Source organism: Miniopterus natalensis, chromosome 10 (genome assembly GCF_054644295.1).
Source record: "Miniopterus natalensis isolate mMinNat1 chromosome 10, mMinNat1.hap1, whole genome shotgun sequence".
Taxonomy (NCBI): Eukaryota; Metazoa; Chordata; class Mammalia; order Chiroptera; family Miniopteridae; genus Miniopterus; species Miniopterus natalensis.
In genome coordinates, this window is record NC_142090.1 from 7,254,304 (window position 1) to 7,270,162 (window position 15,859).

General features: G+C 41.9%; 1 long non-coding RNA gene across 1 annotated transcript; it reads left to right on the top strand.

Moving 5' to 3' along the window:
- The first annotated feature begins 7,787 nt into the window (after positions 1-7,787).
- Positions 7,788-12,232, top strand: LOC148092171 (uncharacterized). The gene is made up of 3 exons (XR_015715162.1): positions 7,788-7,855; positions 8,325-8,439; positions 9,058-12,232. It is a non-coding gene; the product is annotated as an uncharacterized LOC148092171 (long non-coding RNA).
- The last annotated feature ends 3,627 nt before the right edge of the window (positions 12,233-15,859 follow it).

A 15,859-nucleotide genomic window follows, 5' to 3' on the forward strand; every position in this document is an offset into this window, starting at 1 on the left:
TGTTCATACCCTTTGGCCTAGGGAGTCTTCTTCTAAGGAACTGTCATTCAGGTCATCTGACACGGGAACATGACGTATTATTTGGTGATTAAATGTATCACCGGCTGTAAAAGCAGTAGATTGAAAACAACTAAAATATTTATCAGCAGGAGAACAGTAGAGTGAACAATGTCACATTCATATCGTAGAAAAATCTGGAGCCATTGAAAAAGGAAACAGAAAAAGAGGGACCTCTTAATTAGGGACATGTCGAGATATTTTGCCAGGTGGAGGACATGTGCCTAATAGACTGCCAATTGTACGACAAAGAAAAAGGTGTCTGTGTTCATTTGTTTATACAAGCTTAAAATACCTCTATAAACCTACACTGGAGCATTGATAGCATTGATTTCCTGTGGGTGAAGGGAATCAGATGCTCAGGGACAGATGCAGAGAAAAAATGTTTTGAAGCATTTCTTGAATTTTGAACCATGCGAATATACTGTGTTTTGACCTTAATGTATTTGAGTATGGCTGTGTGTTTCTTTGATATTCTGGGACTTTAAAAAATAGTCTCTGTTGGAGATACTTTATCTTCTTAATTCTCTAGGTATGCTAAATTAATTTACAGAGTAAGATCTTATTTATCCAAAATTCCACTACACCCCCCTTCCCTGCCCCCCACCTTCGTAGAATCAGGCTAGGATCAGGAAATGGCAAAATAGGTGTCCCAGAGTCCATGGACAGAATAAATCTTACGCACTTGACTCATAAGAAGTCTGTTAGGCTCCCTTTAATCTATTTCATTTTATTTATTTACTGGAGACAATTATATCAGGCTTGATAAAGTGTTTTACTCATAGACAGTAGATAGGAAGGGGCAGGGCCTACTGAAAGCACCAAGCAGTGTGTTAGCTCACAATCTGAGAGGCACGCTGGGGCTAAAACAAAGTCAAGCCAAGGACTTCTGGCAGCAGGAGCAAACCTTCTCAGAGATCATATCTGTATGACTGTGCTGTCCTGTTATTCGTCTTGAGGGACCCACATCACATTCAGGTATGTTCAGTAGGATCAATTGAGGTGGGTTTTCATCCCTAATGTTTAAATGAAATAGAAAAAGTTTTGATGATAAAACTTGGGTTCTATGGAAAATAGAATAATATGTTTCAGATTGGTGGTGTTTTGCAGCATATATATTTTTAAAAAGCTTAACTGGAGACAAATAGAAAAAATGGCAGAATAACTGGTCAGAGATTCCTTTCTCTAATGAACATAATAAAATTTCCACATAGACTCAACAAATGAAAATATCAGTATCTAAAATTGAAAGCAGATATGCAAAAATGAGGCAAGAAAAATATTCTAAAACTATAGAGCGATTCTGCAATACATAAGAGCCCAGAAGACAATTTTAACTTCTCTGTCATGGAATGACTCCAAAATTCATGATCAGAATATAAAGAATGAAAAATATCTAAGAGCAAAGAAATGAGAGAAATCATAGCAGTCATGAATCTGGGACGCATGAGAACAAAACAGATTGTAATGTAATGATTAACTCTAATAGAGTAATTAAGAATGTTGCTGCTATACTCTTTGACCCAGCTATCCATCTATAGGAATCATTCTTCAGATATCCTTACCCAAGGTGCAGATAGACACACACCAGGGTATGTCTAACCTTGTTGGGAACATACATAACTTTTGCTTTGAAACAATGACACTTGAAGCAATTTATATACCCACTAAAAAGGGACTGATTAAACAAACTATGTTATAGCCATATAATAGAAGACTGTGTAGTTATTAAATAGAAAGAGGTAATGCTATATATGCTGATCTATAAAATTTACTATTTTAAAATGATAAAAAAGCCAAGTTGCAGATCATTGTGTGAAGCATTATATATTTTGTTTAAAGAATTTCTGTGCATGTGCACATATGTTTACACTTGTGTGTTAAGATATGAATGGAAAGGGTTATAAAGATAAACACCATACACCTGAAACTAATATATGTCCACTGTAATTGAAAAATAAAAAAGATATATTTAAATATTTTTAAAAGATACACACCTAACTGTTATAAGAGTTGGTTGGGAATTTGGGAGGGCAGGGGAATGGACAAGAGGTCAGAAAGTTTTACATTTTACTTTACACATAGGAATATTATTTGATATTATTATTATTATTTTTAATCCTCTCTGAGGACATGCTATTTGATTTTTTAGAGAGAGGGAAAGGGAGAAGGGGAGGGAGAAAGAGAGAGAGAGAGAAACATTGATCGGTTGCCTCCTGTATGCGCCCCGACCAAGGATGGAACCCACAACCTAGGCCCGTGCCCTGACCTGGAGATGAGCCCACGCCCTTTCAGTGTCCTGGATGACACTCCAACCAACCGTGCCTCATGGGCCAGGGAGATATTATTTTTTAAATGTTTTAGAAAGAAGGATATTTTTGTCAACCCCAAAAGTCTAATTGATGGGAGAGATTAGGAAATCAAACCCAAAACATAATTGGTTTAAGATAAAGTGATAAAAGTGACTGAGCTAGAGAATGGGGTGTAATAATCTGTGTGGGACTTAAACAGAGTTCCCGGATAGGGGGTTTCAAATCCGTAAAAGCTGCTATAAAGAAGAGAGAGAGATTGTGTTGTCTGCCTGGAACTCATCCCTCCCTCCTTTCTCTGGGCAGCACCCCTTTCTCTTGGGAAATGCTTCCTTCCGCTTTGCAAACATTTGGCTTAAAGAATATGCAAGTTTCTTCCCAAGTCTGTGCTCCTGACCACAAACGACAGGCCGGAGGCGGGCACCTGACTCACACTGAGCAGACCCAGGGACACTGCCCCCCCCCAGGGGCCCCGGGTGATGCGGTGCCCACCCGGCCGAGGCAAGGCCCATCCCAGCTCGCTCTTGGCATCGTTCAAACTGGACTCGGAGGCGAAAGAGGGCCGTTTCGTCCTGATGGTGGGAATTAAGGAGCGAGTATCCCTGCGACGGCCACCACCCACACGGAGGAGGCCGGGTTGCAGGAGCTGGTGGAGCCAACGCTAGAAAGAAGCTGTGGGGAGACCTGGAGAGCAGAACAGCCCAGCCACCCCTCTGCCCCGCTGCCCGACTTGCCTCTCTCCCGGTTATGTGGGGAAGCAATTCTCCCCACGGCCCAAGGTAGTTCAGGGTGGGTGTCTGTCCCTCACACCCAGAAACACACTAGCTAATGACAGAAAAAAAGGGGGGGGGGCGAGCAAACTAACTTGTATTTGCTTCGCTTGGCTGCAGTGGGAGCATTGCAGGGTGACTGCCGCTTTTGGGACTGAAATCATAACACCCTGCCAGGGCACTCTGCACGGAGGGGCATACGTGTTAGAGCAAAACCGAACTAAGAACAGGAGGGGGAACAACTCAGCAGAGCAGATTTCCGCCTGAACTATTTCTCATAAGATAAAACAGCTCCCAAGAAAAGTCTCCTTCTATATCGAAAAGCATGGCCAATTTATAAAGTTTAAAAATAGAAGATGAACGAAGACACTACCGTGAGCTTATAAAGCAAGTATGATGGATATGCACTGTAAGGGGTGTCGATGCATAAATTGTTAACCATAGTGGTCACTATATAAGGTAACGGAAAGGCATAATAGGAAAGGATATTTGAACAATTTTACATTCAATCGAATATAGCACTGACACGTATGAATGAAAACATGTTTAGGATGGAGCGGAGTGTGGCAGCCGCCAGAAGCCTCCTTGCAGGCCTCCGGGAGATGGACTAACCGGGGAAGGGCTGCAGCTGCTGGGCTGTGAAACCCATCACCGTGGGCGGCAGTGCCACCCACAGGCTGCTCCCATGGGACCCACGGCACACCCATTCCTGGGGACAAGGGATCCCTCTGACTGAAGCTTCAGCTGGAGGACTCCCGGGTGGTTTCCCAGGCCTCCCTGACTACGTGGTCGGCTGAAATGCTTCCACCCACCCTGTCTCCCTCCTTCCACCCCTCCAGGCCGGGCTCGCATTGTGCTTGAGGACTCCCCAGCCTTCTCTGGCTCCCTCCCTGTGCTCTCTCCCAGGCCTGTCCCTAAGGAACAGTTGCGTGGTTCATCTGGGCTTGGCACCTGGCTCTCTGATAACCCAGAGAGAGTGACAAAATGCTGCATGCATGGCGAGAGCTGGGCAGGACCCGAGTGGGGGCTACCTGGGCAGGTTCAGGGGCAGGTGTCCCAGATGCGGCAGGGGATGGAAGGCAGGATTCCACTTCACCACGTAGTGGCTTCCCAAGGCGCGCAGCTTCCAGGGGCAAACACGGGTTTGGTCTTGGCTGAACTCAGCGCTTGGAGATCTCAAATAAGAACTGAAATGCAGGGAGCATTAGGACTGAAATTAGTGGCCAGGGGTGCATAACCGTGGCTGGCTCATCTGTTCAGCAGAGCGAAGGGTTCAGGGAGCAGGATCGAGCTCCCCAGGCAATGGCGATGGTTGAGCTGGAGCTGAGACCCGGTCCTAGCAGAGGCTGCAAGCAGAGAGGGCACAGAAGTTCTGCGGCATCAGTCAATGCAGAGGCCATGGCACAAAAGCGGTGGCCCAGGAGGCTCACTCAGCCACCACAGATAATCTTTAGGGAGCACGGCGCTCCCCACAAACTGCTCATACTCACAGCACTAAGATCGTAGTGCAATTCTTGTGGGTCAGGATTACCTCCAAAGGAGTGGTGATTCTTGGGGAAGGGGGGCGGCAAGGCAGGGCCTGGCATCAACACGATAAAACAAATTAATGAAAATATTGATGACTTGGACAATCCAGTTATTCAGGCAAGTTTGACACACTGCTGTGAAATTTGATGAGAAAACTTCCCAGTAGCAGGGATTCTTCCTAGCAACTTCTCTAACCACAATAGATTTGAAGAAGATGTTAATAATAAACACATTAACAAATTCCTTCATTTCTTGGGATATTAAAAAATATTTTTATAAGTAAACATTGGCTTAGGAAAGAAATTAAGAATTCATTAGAAATCTATCTTAAAGTAATAATAACACTGCTCTGCATATCAGCATGAGTTGGGACACCGCCAAATGGGGTTTAGAAGAAAATGTACTCCCTTAAAGGTCTGTAATAAGAAATTTAAAAAAGAGATATTAATGAAAAATAATTAGGACACTGTAAAATTCTAGAAGAGGGGAAAGTATTAATTGAAAGCAAAATAGGAAAATAATATAAAAGCATATGTTAGTAACATGGAAAGTAGGTGGTATAAATTACATAAAATTAAAAGTTGGTTATTTGAAGAGAGGAAAATTGATAAACTTCTGATAAATATAACTAAAAAGACATGTATAAAGATATCTGTATGGACACCCATATGTCCTTTATTGTATCTCTTGGATAGCTGTGACATCTACCAATTAAAAACATCAATGTGCACACATACACACACGCACAATCCTAACATTCCCCACACTAATCTCCTTTGCTGGCTTCTCTTTCTAGCCATCAAATGGTGAGGGGACCCACGATCTGACCTCTAAGATTCATCCCTAGGTGATCTCCTCTGGTCCCTTGACTTTAAAGAGAATCTTCTTAAATTCAGGCTTTCAATTTGCCATCTCTGTTCTTGCCCTTCCCTTGAGCTCTAGATGTTTTTTGTTTAATTTCCTACTCAGCATCTCTCCTTCACTGTCTGGTAAGCACCCTGTAAACACCTAGACAGAGCCCTTTGCATGCACCCACTCATGGCTTGTCCCTCCCTCAGTTTCCCTCCCCGCAGGGAATGGTACCACATTTGCATGTTACACCTCTCACCTCACCTCCCATGGAATGTGTCAACTAGTCCTATTGGCACCATCTTTGAATATACTTATATTTCAGCTGCTTCTTGCCACCTCCATCGCTACCACTTTAATCTGTATCTTCATCTTCTCTCGCCCGGATTTTGCAGTGAATCTAACGGCCTCCTAACGAGCCTCCCTGTTTCTATTCAACACCCCTTCCCAGGAGGCTGGGTGATCCCTCACACACTGTCCAGTGACTTCCCATCACACTTAAAGAAAAGTCCAAAGCCTTCCCTCAGATCACATGGCTAGCTCCTTTACCTCCTGCCCAAATGCCAGGTCACATTGTCAGAAGCGGTGCTTCATTCCCACCACCCTTCCTCTCGCTCTGTTCCCTTTTCCTGCTATATTTTTCCTCACAGCCGTGAAAACTACCTAAGACTGAAGGATGTATTTGCATGTGTGTTTATTGCCTGCCTCTCTCTCCCTCCGGCTCCCTACGCCCTTGCCCTGCCCTGCCCACCCCTACTCTTATTGCCTCAAAAAAAAAAAAAAAAATCTCAGAAACAGCAATTCCCAAAAATACTTAGGTAAGAAGGCCGAGTGGAGGCCTGGCAAAGGGAACAGATGCCTGAGGCTATGGGAGGCCCCCATATTCATGGTCAGAGGCAGGAACTTGAGCACAGCAGTTGCAATACATGCTGGGATTCGAGTTATCACACAGGACTGACGCTGTGACCTCAGCAGAGCCCAGCTGCATAATGAATACCTGTTGGAAGGACAGACAATGCCTGGAAGTGATACCTGCCATCCATAAACACGAGCATGGGGGTTGGAGTCCACTTTCCTTGGGCGATCCTTCCAGTTCTAGGGTGGAGCTAGAATGGAGTCTTTATTTCTCCAAGTGAATCTCAAAGTACAATCAAAGCATGCTAGCTCTGATTCACCTCTAGTCACTGGGAGAAACGGAAATCAAAGAAAGGCTTGAAGACTCTGGGTATGGAAGTGTAGGGAGAGACACTGGGGCATCGTCTCAGCAATCTGAGAGCCCTGAAGGAAAGTGACTGCGCTCAGGTCTCCCCAGGGCAGGAATGGAGCTTTTAGTGGGGCTCAGTGAGTTCGGGACTAGTAGCCTGGACAGGGTGCAGGTCCCATAGCCTCGGACACCCACAGCCAGCGGCCTCTGGGTCTTCTCTTTGTTGGAGAACCTCCAGGTGTGGTTCCGACCCTTCTCAAGAGCAGTTGGGCATTCTGGGCTTGAGTAACCCAGCAGTCTTTTAAATATAGACAGTGCAAATCCATTAACAACACTTACATTTTAAACATAGCATTGGCACCACCACTCAGGCTGCTGTACCGAAATCAAGTTACATCCGCCAGTTCTATATTTACAGACCACAGGCTTTAGAAAATGTAGAAACAATCTGGAAAGCAGGGTAAGAACATTTCATTTCAAAATAGGGTTTGCTTGGGAGACTCCACGTCCCCTAAAGAGAATTGTCCTGGAGGCTCTCCTTTACCCCCACAGTCACATAGAATCTACAGCAGGGATAGAGGCAAGATACACACACATGATAAATCTGGAAATCTTATTTTGTTCAGTTAAGAAGTGAAAACAAGCCAGAACTAGACTCATGAGAATCTGGGGTTAGATGGATGCGTCAGCTCTGTACCCTCCCCATGACTCCCTATGTCTACTGTACACTTGCTAATGGGTTGTTTGGTTTTTGAATGTCGAGAGGTTCTCTTAAATATGTATTTTAGATACTAGTTCTCTGTTGGATGTGTGGTTTGCAAATATTTTTCCCAGTGTGTACTCTGTCTTTCCATCCTCTTACCATGGTTCATTGCACAGCAAAAATGATTTAATTTTGATGAAGTCCAGTTTATTAATTCTTCCTTTTATGGATCATGCTTCTGGTCTGCAGGCCTCAGAATCAGGAGCACCGGTGTCCAGGAGCAGGAGAAGAGGGATGTCCCGGCTGAAGCAAAGATGGCAAGTTCACCTTCCTCCGCCTTGTGCTTCTAGTCAGGCCCCCGGCAGATGGGGTGACACTCGCCCGCACTGGTGAGGGTGACCTTTTCCCCCTCAGCTTCACTGAGACATAATTCTGTGTAAGTTTGTGTACAATGTGATTATCTGATACACATATTTAAAAGCAAAATGATTACCATAATGAGGTTAATTAACACACCCCTTACCTCATATAAGTAATATTTTTTTGGTAGTAAAAACATTCAAGATTTATCCTCTTAGCAACTTCCAAGTATATGATATAGTATTGTCGACTGTGGTCACAATGCTGTATATTAGATCCCCCAAACTGATTCATCTTATCACTGAAAGTTTGTAGCCTTTGACCAATATTTCCCCATTTCTCTCACCACCCTGCTGCTGGCAACCACTATTCTACTCTCTGTTTCTGTGAGTTTAGCTTTTGTAAGAAGCCACATGTAAGTGATATCATACAGTATTTGTGTTTTTCTGTGTGGCTTATTTCACTTAGCGTAATACCTTCATTCTTATGGCTGGATATATATATATGTCACATTTGCCTAACCCATTCATCCATTGTTTCCATAGCTTTCCATGTAGTGTGAAAATGCTGCAGTGAGCATGGGAGTGCAGCTAACCCATCAAGATCCTGACTTCATTTCCTTTGCATATATACTAAGAAGTGGGATTGCTGGATCATATGGTAATTCTATTTTTTTTTTTTTTCTTCCAGAAACATTCCTACTGTTTTCCATAGTGGCTGCACCAATTTACATAATCACCAGCACTCATCTCTTGTCTTTTTTTTTAAAGATTTTAGAGAGAGAGAGGAAAGGGGGAGAGAGATCAATTTGTTTTACAATTACTTATACATTCATTAATTGATTCTTGCATGTGTCCTGACCGGGGATTGAACCAGCAACCTTGGCATAGAGGGACAATGCTCTAACCAGCTGAGCACTGGCCAGGCCACGTCCCTTGTCTTTTTAATAGTAGCCCTTCTAATAGGCGTGAGGTGATAGATATTTCATGGTGGTTTTGATTTGCATTTCCCTGATGAGTAGTGATGGAGAGAAATTTTTCCCGTGCCTGTTGCCCTTTTGTATGTCTTTGGAAAAATGTCTATTCAGCTCCTCTGCCCATTTTTAAATCAGATTATGTGTTTTATTTATTTATTTGTTTGTTTATTTATGTTTGGTATCAAGTTGTATGAGTTTCTTATGTATTTTGGATATTAGCCCCCTATCGAATGCATTGTTTAAAAATATCCTCTCCCATTTTATACGTTCTCTTTTCACTTTGTTGGTTGTTTCCTTCGCAGGAGGAAGCATTTTATTTTCACGGAGTCCCACGTGTTTATTTTTGCTTTTGCTGCATGTGCTTTTGGTGGAACAGCCAAGAAGTTATTGCCAAGACCAATGTCAGGAAGCTTCTCTCCGATGTTTTCTTCCGGGAGCTTCACAGCTTCAGGACTCACATTTTAGTTTTTAATCTATTTTGAGTTGATTTTTGTGTCTGGTATAAGATAAAAGTTCAATTTTATTCTTCCACATGTGGATATCCAATTTTCCAGCACCATTTGTCGAAGAGACTATTATTTCCACATTGTGTATTCTTGGCTTTCTTGTCTATGATCGGTTGACTATATACATGTGTGTTTATTTCTGGGCTCTCTGTTCTGTTCTGTTCCATTGATCTCTAGCTCTGTCTCTATGCCAGTACCATACTGTGTGTTTGTTTTTTTTAAAAGACTTTATCTTTTTTAGAGCAGATTTAGATTCACAGCAAAATTAAGGCGACACATGCATAAATAGATTCCTCCGTTTTCAGCATCCCTACTAGAGTGGAACATTTGTGACCATAGATGAGTCTACATTGACACATCAACATCACCCAAAGTCATTGCCTACATTAGGATGCACTCTTGTTATGTATTCTATGGGTTTGCACAAATGTATAATGGCATGTAACCATCATTTTAATATCATACAAAGTAGTTTCACTGCCCTCAGAGTCCTCTGTGCTCTACTTAGTAATCTCGATTCCCTCTCCCACACAACTCCTGACAAACGCTGATATTTTAATGGTCTCCATAGTTTTGTCTTTTCCCTAATGCCATTTTGTTGGAATCATACAGCATGCCACCTTTTCAGATTGGCTTCTTTTACTTAGTAACATTCATTTGTGTTTCCTCTATGGCTTTTCATGGCTTGATAGCTCACGTCTTCGTGGCACTGGATCATATTCCATTGTCTGGATGCACCCCAGGTTATCATTCTGCTACTACAGAATATCTTGGTTGCTTCCATGTTCTGGCAATCGTGAATAAAGCTGTTACAAACATCTGTGTGCAGGTGTTCGTGTGGACATACATTTTTAACTCCTTTGGGTAAATACCAAGGAGCGTGATTTCTGGATTATATGATGAAAGTATGTTTAGTTTTGTTAGAAACCACCAAACTGTCTCCCAAGGGGGCTGCACCATTTTGCATTCACACCCGTAATTAATGAGGGTCCCTGCTGCCCCACATCCTCACGAGCACTTGGTGGTGCCAGCGTTCTGGATTTTGGCCATTCTAATAGGTATGTAGTGGTGCCTCGTTGCTGTTTAATTTTCATTGCCCTAATGACATATGATGTGGAGCATCTTTTCATATGCTCATTTGCCATCTACATATCTTCTTTGGTGAGGTATCTGTTAAGATCTTTGGGCCATTTTTTAATCGGGTTGTTTTCTTATTGCTGAGTTTTTTGTATTTTTTAGATAACAGTCCTTTATCAGATGTGTCTTTTTCAAATATTTCCCCCCAGTCTCTGGCTTTTCTTCTCATTCTCTTGACATTGTATTTCACAGAGCAGAGGTTTTAATTTTAATGAAGTCCAGATTATCAATTATTTCTTTCATGGACCATGCCTTTGGTGTTTTATCTAAGAAGTCATCACCGTTCTCAAGGTCATCTAGGTTTTCTCCTATGTTACCTTCTAGGTGTTTATAGTTTTGAGTTTTATATTTAGGTTTGTGATCCATCTTGGGTTAATTTTTGTGAAGGGTATAAAGGTCTGTGTCTAGGGTTTTTTTTTTTTGCATGCAGATGTCCAGTTGTTCCAGCAACATTTTTTGAAGAGACTCTCTTTTCTTCATTGTATTGTCCTTTTTGTCAAAGATCAGTTGACAATATTTGTGGGAGTCTAGTTCTGGCCTCTCCATTCTGTTCCATTGATTTGTTAGTTTATTCTTTAACCAATACCACACTATATTGATTACGGTTGCTTTATACTAAGTCTTGAAGTTCAGTAGTGTCAGTCCTCTAATTTTGTTTTTTTCTTTCAATATGGTTTTGGCTATTCTGGGTCTTTTGCTTCTCTATGTAAACTTTAAAATCAGTCTGTCCATATCCACAAAATAACTTGCTGGTATTCTGATTAGAACTGTATGAAATTTATAGATCAATGGGGAAAACTGACATTTTGACAATATTGTTCTCCTATTCAGGATTTTATTCATCAGAATATTATTGTTTTTTCATATAGATCTTGCACATATTTTGTTAGATTTGTACTGAAATATTTAATTTTAGGGAATGCTAATGTAGCCATTATTGTGTTTTTAATTCTCAATTCCACTTGTTTGTTGATGGAATACCATACTCTTTTGATTAGTATGACTTTGTAATAACTTTGAAATCAGGAAGTGTGTTGCCTACAGCTGAGTTCTTCTTTCTCAAGATTGCTTTGGCTTATTCTGAGTCTTTCTTAGTTCCATGCAAATTTTAGGATTTTTTTCTATTTCTGTAAAAAAAACACAATTGGAATTTTGATTATGATTATATCAGGTCTATAGATTGAAGACAATCCTGAGAGTAGCAGTGTCCATTGCAAGGATACTGTTTCCAAATAATAAAAACCATCTAATTCTCAACATATTGATGAGTTCTGCACATGAGAAGATAAAGTTTTCTTCCTAGCTTTGAGCCACCCTTGACCATCTGGGCCTTGAAGCAGTAGTGCATGTGCTCAGAGATTTGAAAACGAGCCCCAAACTCTTAGTCATTTGTCTGTTTGCAGATCAATGACCTGACCTCTTCTGCATGCTCTATATCACAAGGAACTAAGTTTCCCAAGGCCCCTTCCCCTCTGGCTTCTAGGAAGATTCAGTAAGAGGAATAAAGTAGAAGTAGAGAGAAAGCCAGGGCATTTCTCCTTTACTCTCTGCTTCATGGGGCACCTCCAGTGGCAGCTGTACCTCCTTTGTGGCTCCAACTCCCACCGGACAGCTCTTTCTCCTATGGTCCCAGTTTGATTGATTCTTTTTTCTGCTGGGTGGCCCCAGTTCCTGGGCTTTGGTAACACTTTCCTCCCCTTCCTTCCTGTGGCCTTAAGGGTGGTAGTAGCTTTTTGCTGTTGATGATTTTGGGGTTGTCTCGTCCATATGGTTTCTCAGTTCTTCTATCATCTACGTACCAATTACATGTATTAAATTTATCTTGTGTTTGAAATACCTGGAGTGGTTTCTGTTTTCCTGGGAGGCTCTCACTGTTAAAGACTCTCATAAAAACAACGTCAAATTAAACAGTTTAAACAAGGACATCCAGGTCTCTGGGTGAACCAGCAAGCACTGTAGGAACAACAGAGCATTATGAGATCTACTTCCTCTTTCGCACCATGCTAGTTCTTAAGGCTTGCCATATAGCTCAGCCTATAGACAATCATTCACATCCTAGTCCATGCAAGTGACAGTCCTTAGAGTTGTGCAGTTCACAACATGGCCATCTGTATCTAACAACCCTGGGTGGGTAGATGCTAACCTCATTTTTCTTGGATAGTGATATCTGTTCTTAGTAAGACTAGAGTCAACTAGAGGTAGAAGAAACTATAAAAGCTTTAAAAGAAACACAGTAATTTTCTCTTATCATTCATGAAGCATACGCCTTCCAGACAGCAGAATGGAGGAAGGGACAAAATAAGTGGAGAGGCAATGGAAAAATGCCAGGTATCTCCTAAGAAAGATTCCAAATAGCTACTACATGACACTTCTGCTCACATCCCTTTGAGGGAGTGGTGGTGGGTGGGCTTAGATTGTTCCTTTTCTGGTCTCTGGTTATCTCTAAGAAGCTCATGCTCATGCTCAGGCCTTAAACTTATAGAAAGTTCTAAGGCCCCCATAGAAGAAATAAATAGAGACTAAATCAGAAACCTAAAATCATAGGCATTGAGTCCTAGATTTTACAGATATAAAAAATCAGGTAAAAAAATCACACAGCTAGTTTATGAAAAATGTAGGATTGAAAACCGGGTTCTCTCATTCCTAGTTTGATGAGCTGTTCGTGACATGTCGCCTCCCAGGGAAGGCTGTCCTTCGTCCTGTAGCATAGTAAGCAGAGATGCACATTCTTTACAGTTCATCTCCTCCAGTGGTGGAGTTTACTTTTCTACTCCTTGAACCTGGGCTGACCTTGAGACTTGTGCTGACCAATAGAATATGGCAAAAGTGATATTGTAGACATTTCAAACATAGGTCTTCAGAGCCTTGTAGCTTCCACTCTTGCACTCCTGAAATGCAGTTGCCATGGGAATAAGCCTGAGCTGTCCTGGGGAGGGGGGGGGACACAGACGGACTCCATGGAGGAGACCTCAGGCGCGATGGCCAGCCGTTCCCGCCAGCCACCAAACTGTGCGACCACTCTGGACGAGGCAGCCCCGAGCTGCCTGCCATTTGAAACCAGACACATAAATGAGCACAGCTGACACTCCAGCTGTACTGAATTTGCCAACCATAGACTGGAGAGCCAAAAAAATTAGTTTTTAAGGTATCAAATTTGGGGGTTGTTTATAATGGGACAATAAATTACTGGTACACTTCCAAACAAGTAAATCATATTTCTTGTGTGTGTGAATGTGTGTGTTTTAAGCTTCACAGAGGAAAGACCACAAAACTTGTCCCATTCTTTGGTTTCCTATCGTTCTAAGTGGGAAAATTGTTGTTCATCAATCCTTTATACAACACAGAAGACCTACTGAACATTAAATTGGACCATCCAGTGCTAAATGGTTTATGATCTTTGTATTAGTAAGATAGATTTAACTGAAATCATGCGTAAGTAGTTTCCATATGATGAAACAAGTGAAGCTCCTTGTCCTTGGTCATGAAGTTAATATGATGGGTTGAATAATGGAGCTAGACTCAGCCAAGTGCAAGCAGAATTGTCTATATTACAACTATTCCTGCAAAACCTTTTCTGTCAGCTTGTTCACCACCTCTAAGGGAGATCTTGGGCAAGTCTGGGAGCTCTTCCCAGGTACTTTAGATAATAAGAAGGCCCCCAGTCATTTCCTGGTAATAAAGGGGGATGTCTACCATCAAACTTCTGGATCATTGTCTCTCTCAAAATTTCTGTTCCTCCCCAGTCTGCACTTGTCTCGGGCTTGGAGGCTGCAGTGAGAAATGCAGCTCATTATCAGGATCTCCTCTCTTTCTCCACCTATCTCTTTCCTAACTTGCAACAGCAGATTTGGTTCCTTCCAAGTTGATGATGGGGAAGTGGGGAGAAGTAAGGATGGAAAAGTTTTACTTTTAATCAGTGGAGTCCTCTGGATGAGACTGATGTCCAAAGTTGTCTCTATGTTATGGAATACTCTTCTGGGCTCTTCAGAGTTATTCCCACTAGGAACATCTGATTGAAGTCCTCCAAATTGGATTATGCTTCCCTTGGCTTAGCATACTTAATTTTACCTTAATTTTTAAGGATGTGTGTCCAGACTCTTCTTTCTGGGTAGCTTCTCTTCTGGCAGGAAGCCCAGCAGCATGTACATTCCAAGTCAGCTGATGGCCAACGCGCTCCATGGGATCCACAGAGCACAGAAGGTTCACATCCTTAGAAGTGCACCTTGTGTCCAAAGCTGTGCATCCAGGGCAGGCATCCAGGCAGAGTCTCTTGTCTTTATAATGTTCAGACTTAAGTCGTGTGCTACTTCCCAATATGTCAACTTCTCCAAATTAATCTCTTGAACATACTCATTTGCCTCAAAGTGAGTGATAAATATGATTCACGGTGAGGAAAAGAAAATCCCCTGTATCCCCAAACTCTCTTTTAAAAATCTCCATTTTCCAAAGTCTAGCAAATTCAGTCTTCACAGTAGTTCTAAGAGCTATTATTTTTTTCCAATAAACTTGCCCAACTTATAAAGTCAATAATTATCAGAGCTGGGAATCAGGCCGAAGCCTTAACCATTGAGCCTCTCAGTCATGACGATTCTGCTTTTGGAAGTCTCTTCCTAATGAGATCTTCTTTAATCTAAATTCTTTAAACTATCCCTCACTGCTTGACCGTGTTATATGACTGCCTTGGGGCTGCTATTCTCCAAACTCTCAAACATCCAACTTTACCTTTTGAAGACCGTGACCTTTATAACAAAGGTCACATATAATCAGCTACTATCTATAGTGGTTAAGGTATCAAAATCAAGGATGGGACATTTATCTGCATAATGTGGGACTCTCAGGTTTGCACATCACTGGCAATTCACTTCTAAGATCACTTGATTTCAGTGACAACAGCTAAAAACTACCTCCTGAGGAGCAATACATCCCATTTTGAATGAGCCCAAATAAGCCTTGATGTTCCAGGCAATGCTGGGGGGTGGGGTGGGGTGGGGGGGGAGGGGAGGGGAGTTGACAAGAGGAGGAAGAAATAGATCACTGGGGCAGGTTCGGGATATTCTGCTTTTTCAAAGGAAGTCATAGTAAGAGTTAGGGATCACCTCTGAGAAAACAGAATTTATGCTTTTTGGAAAAAAACTGAAGTAACAATAAAAGGACTACTTTTAATATTTTTATTACTATGTGCACTTCTTTTATAGATATAGGATTGGAAGAAGAGTATGTAATCACTGTTTAATTAAATTAGTAAGTCCACCAAACATTATTAGATAAAAGTTGGGTTGGTACTTAAATATGCCAAAAAGTTGAAGGTAATACCCAAAGACTGAGGTATGAATGTGAGCATGTGGACACATCTCAAAAGGAGGACCTTGTCTGTTATTTTTCTGAGTATTTTTTCATATTATCACTTCCTTCTTCCCAATATGACAGGGGTGCAGGGAATTACCCTGAAAACAGGAAACTC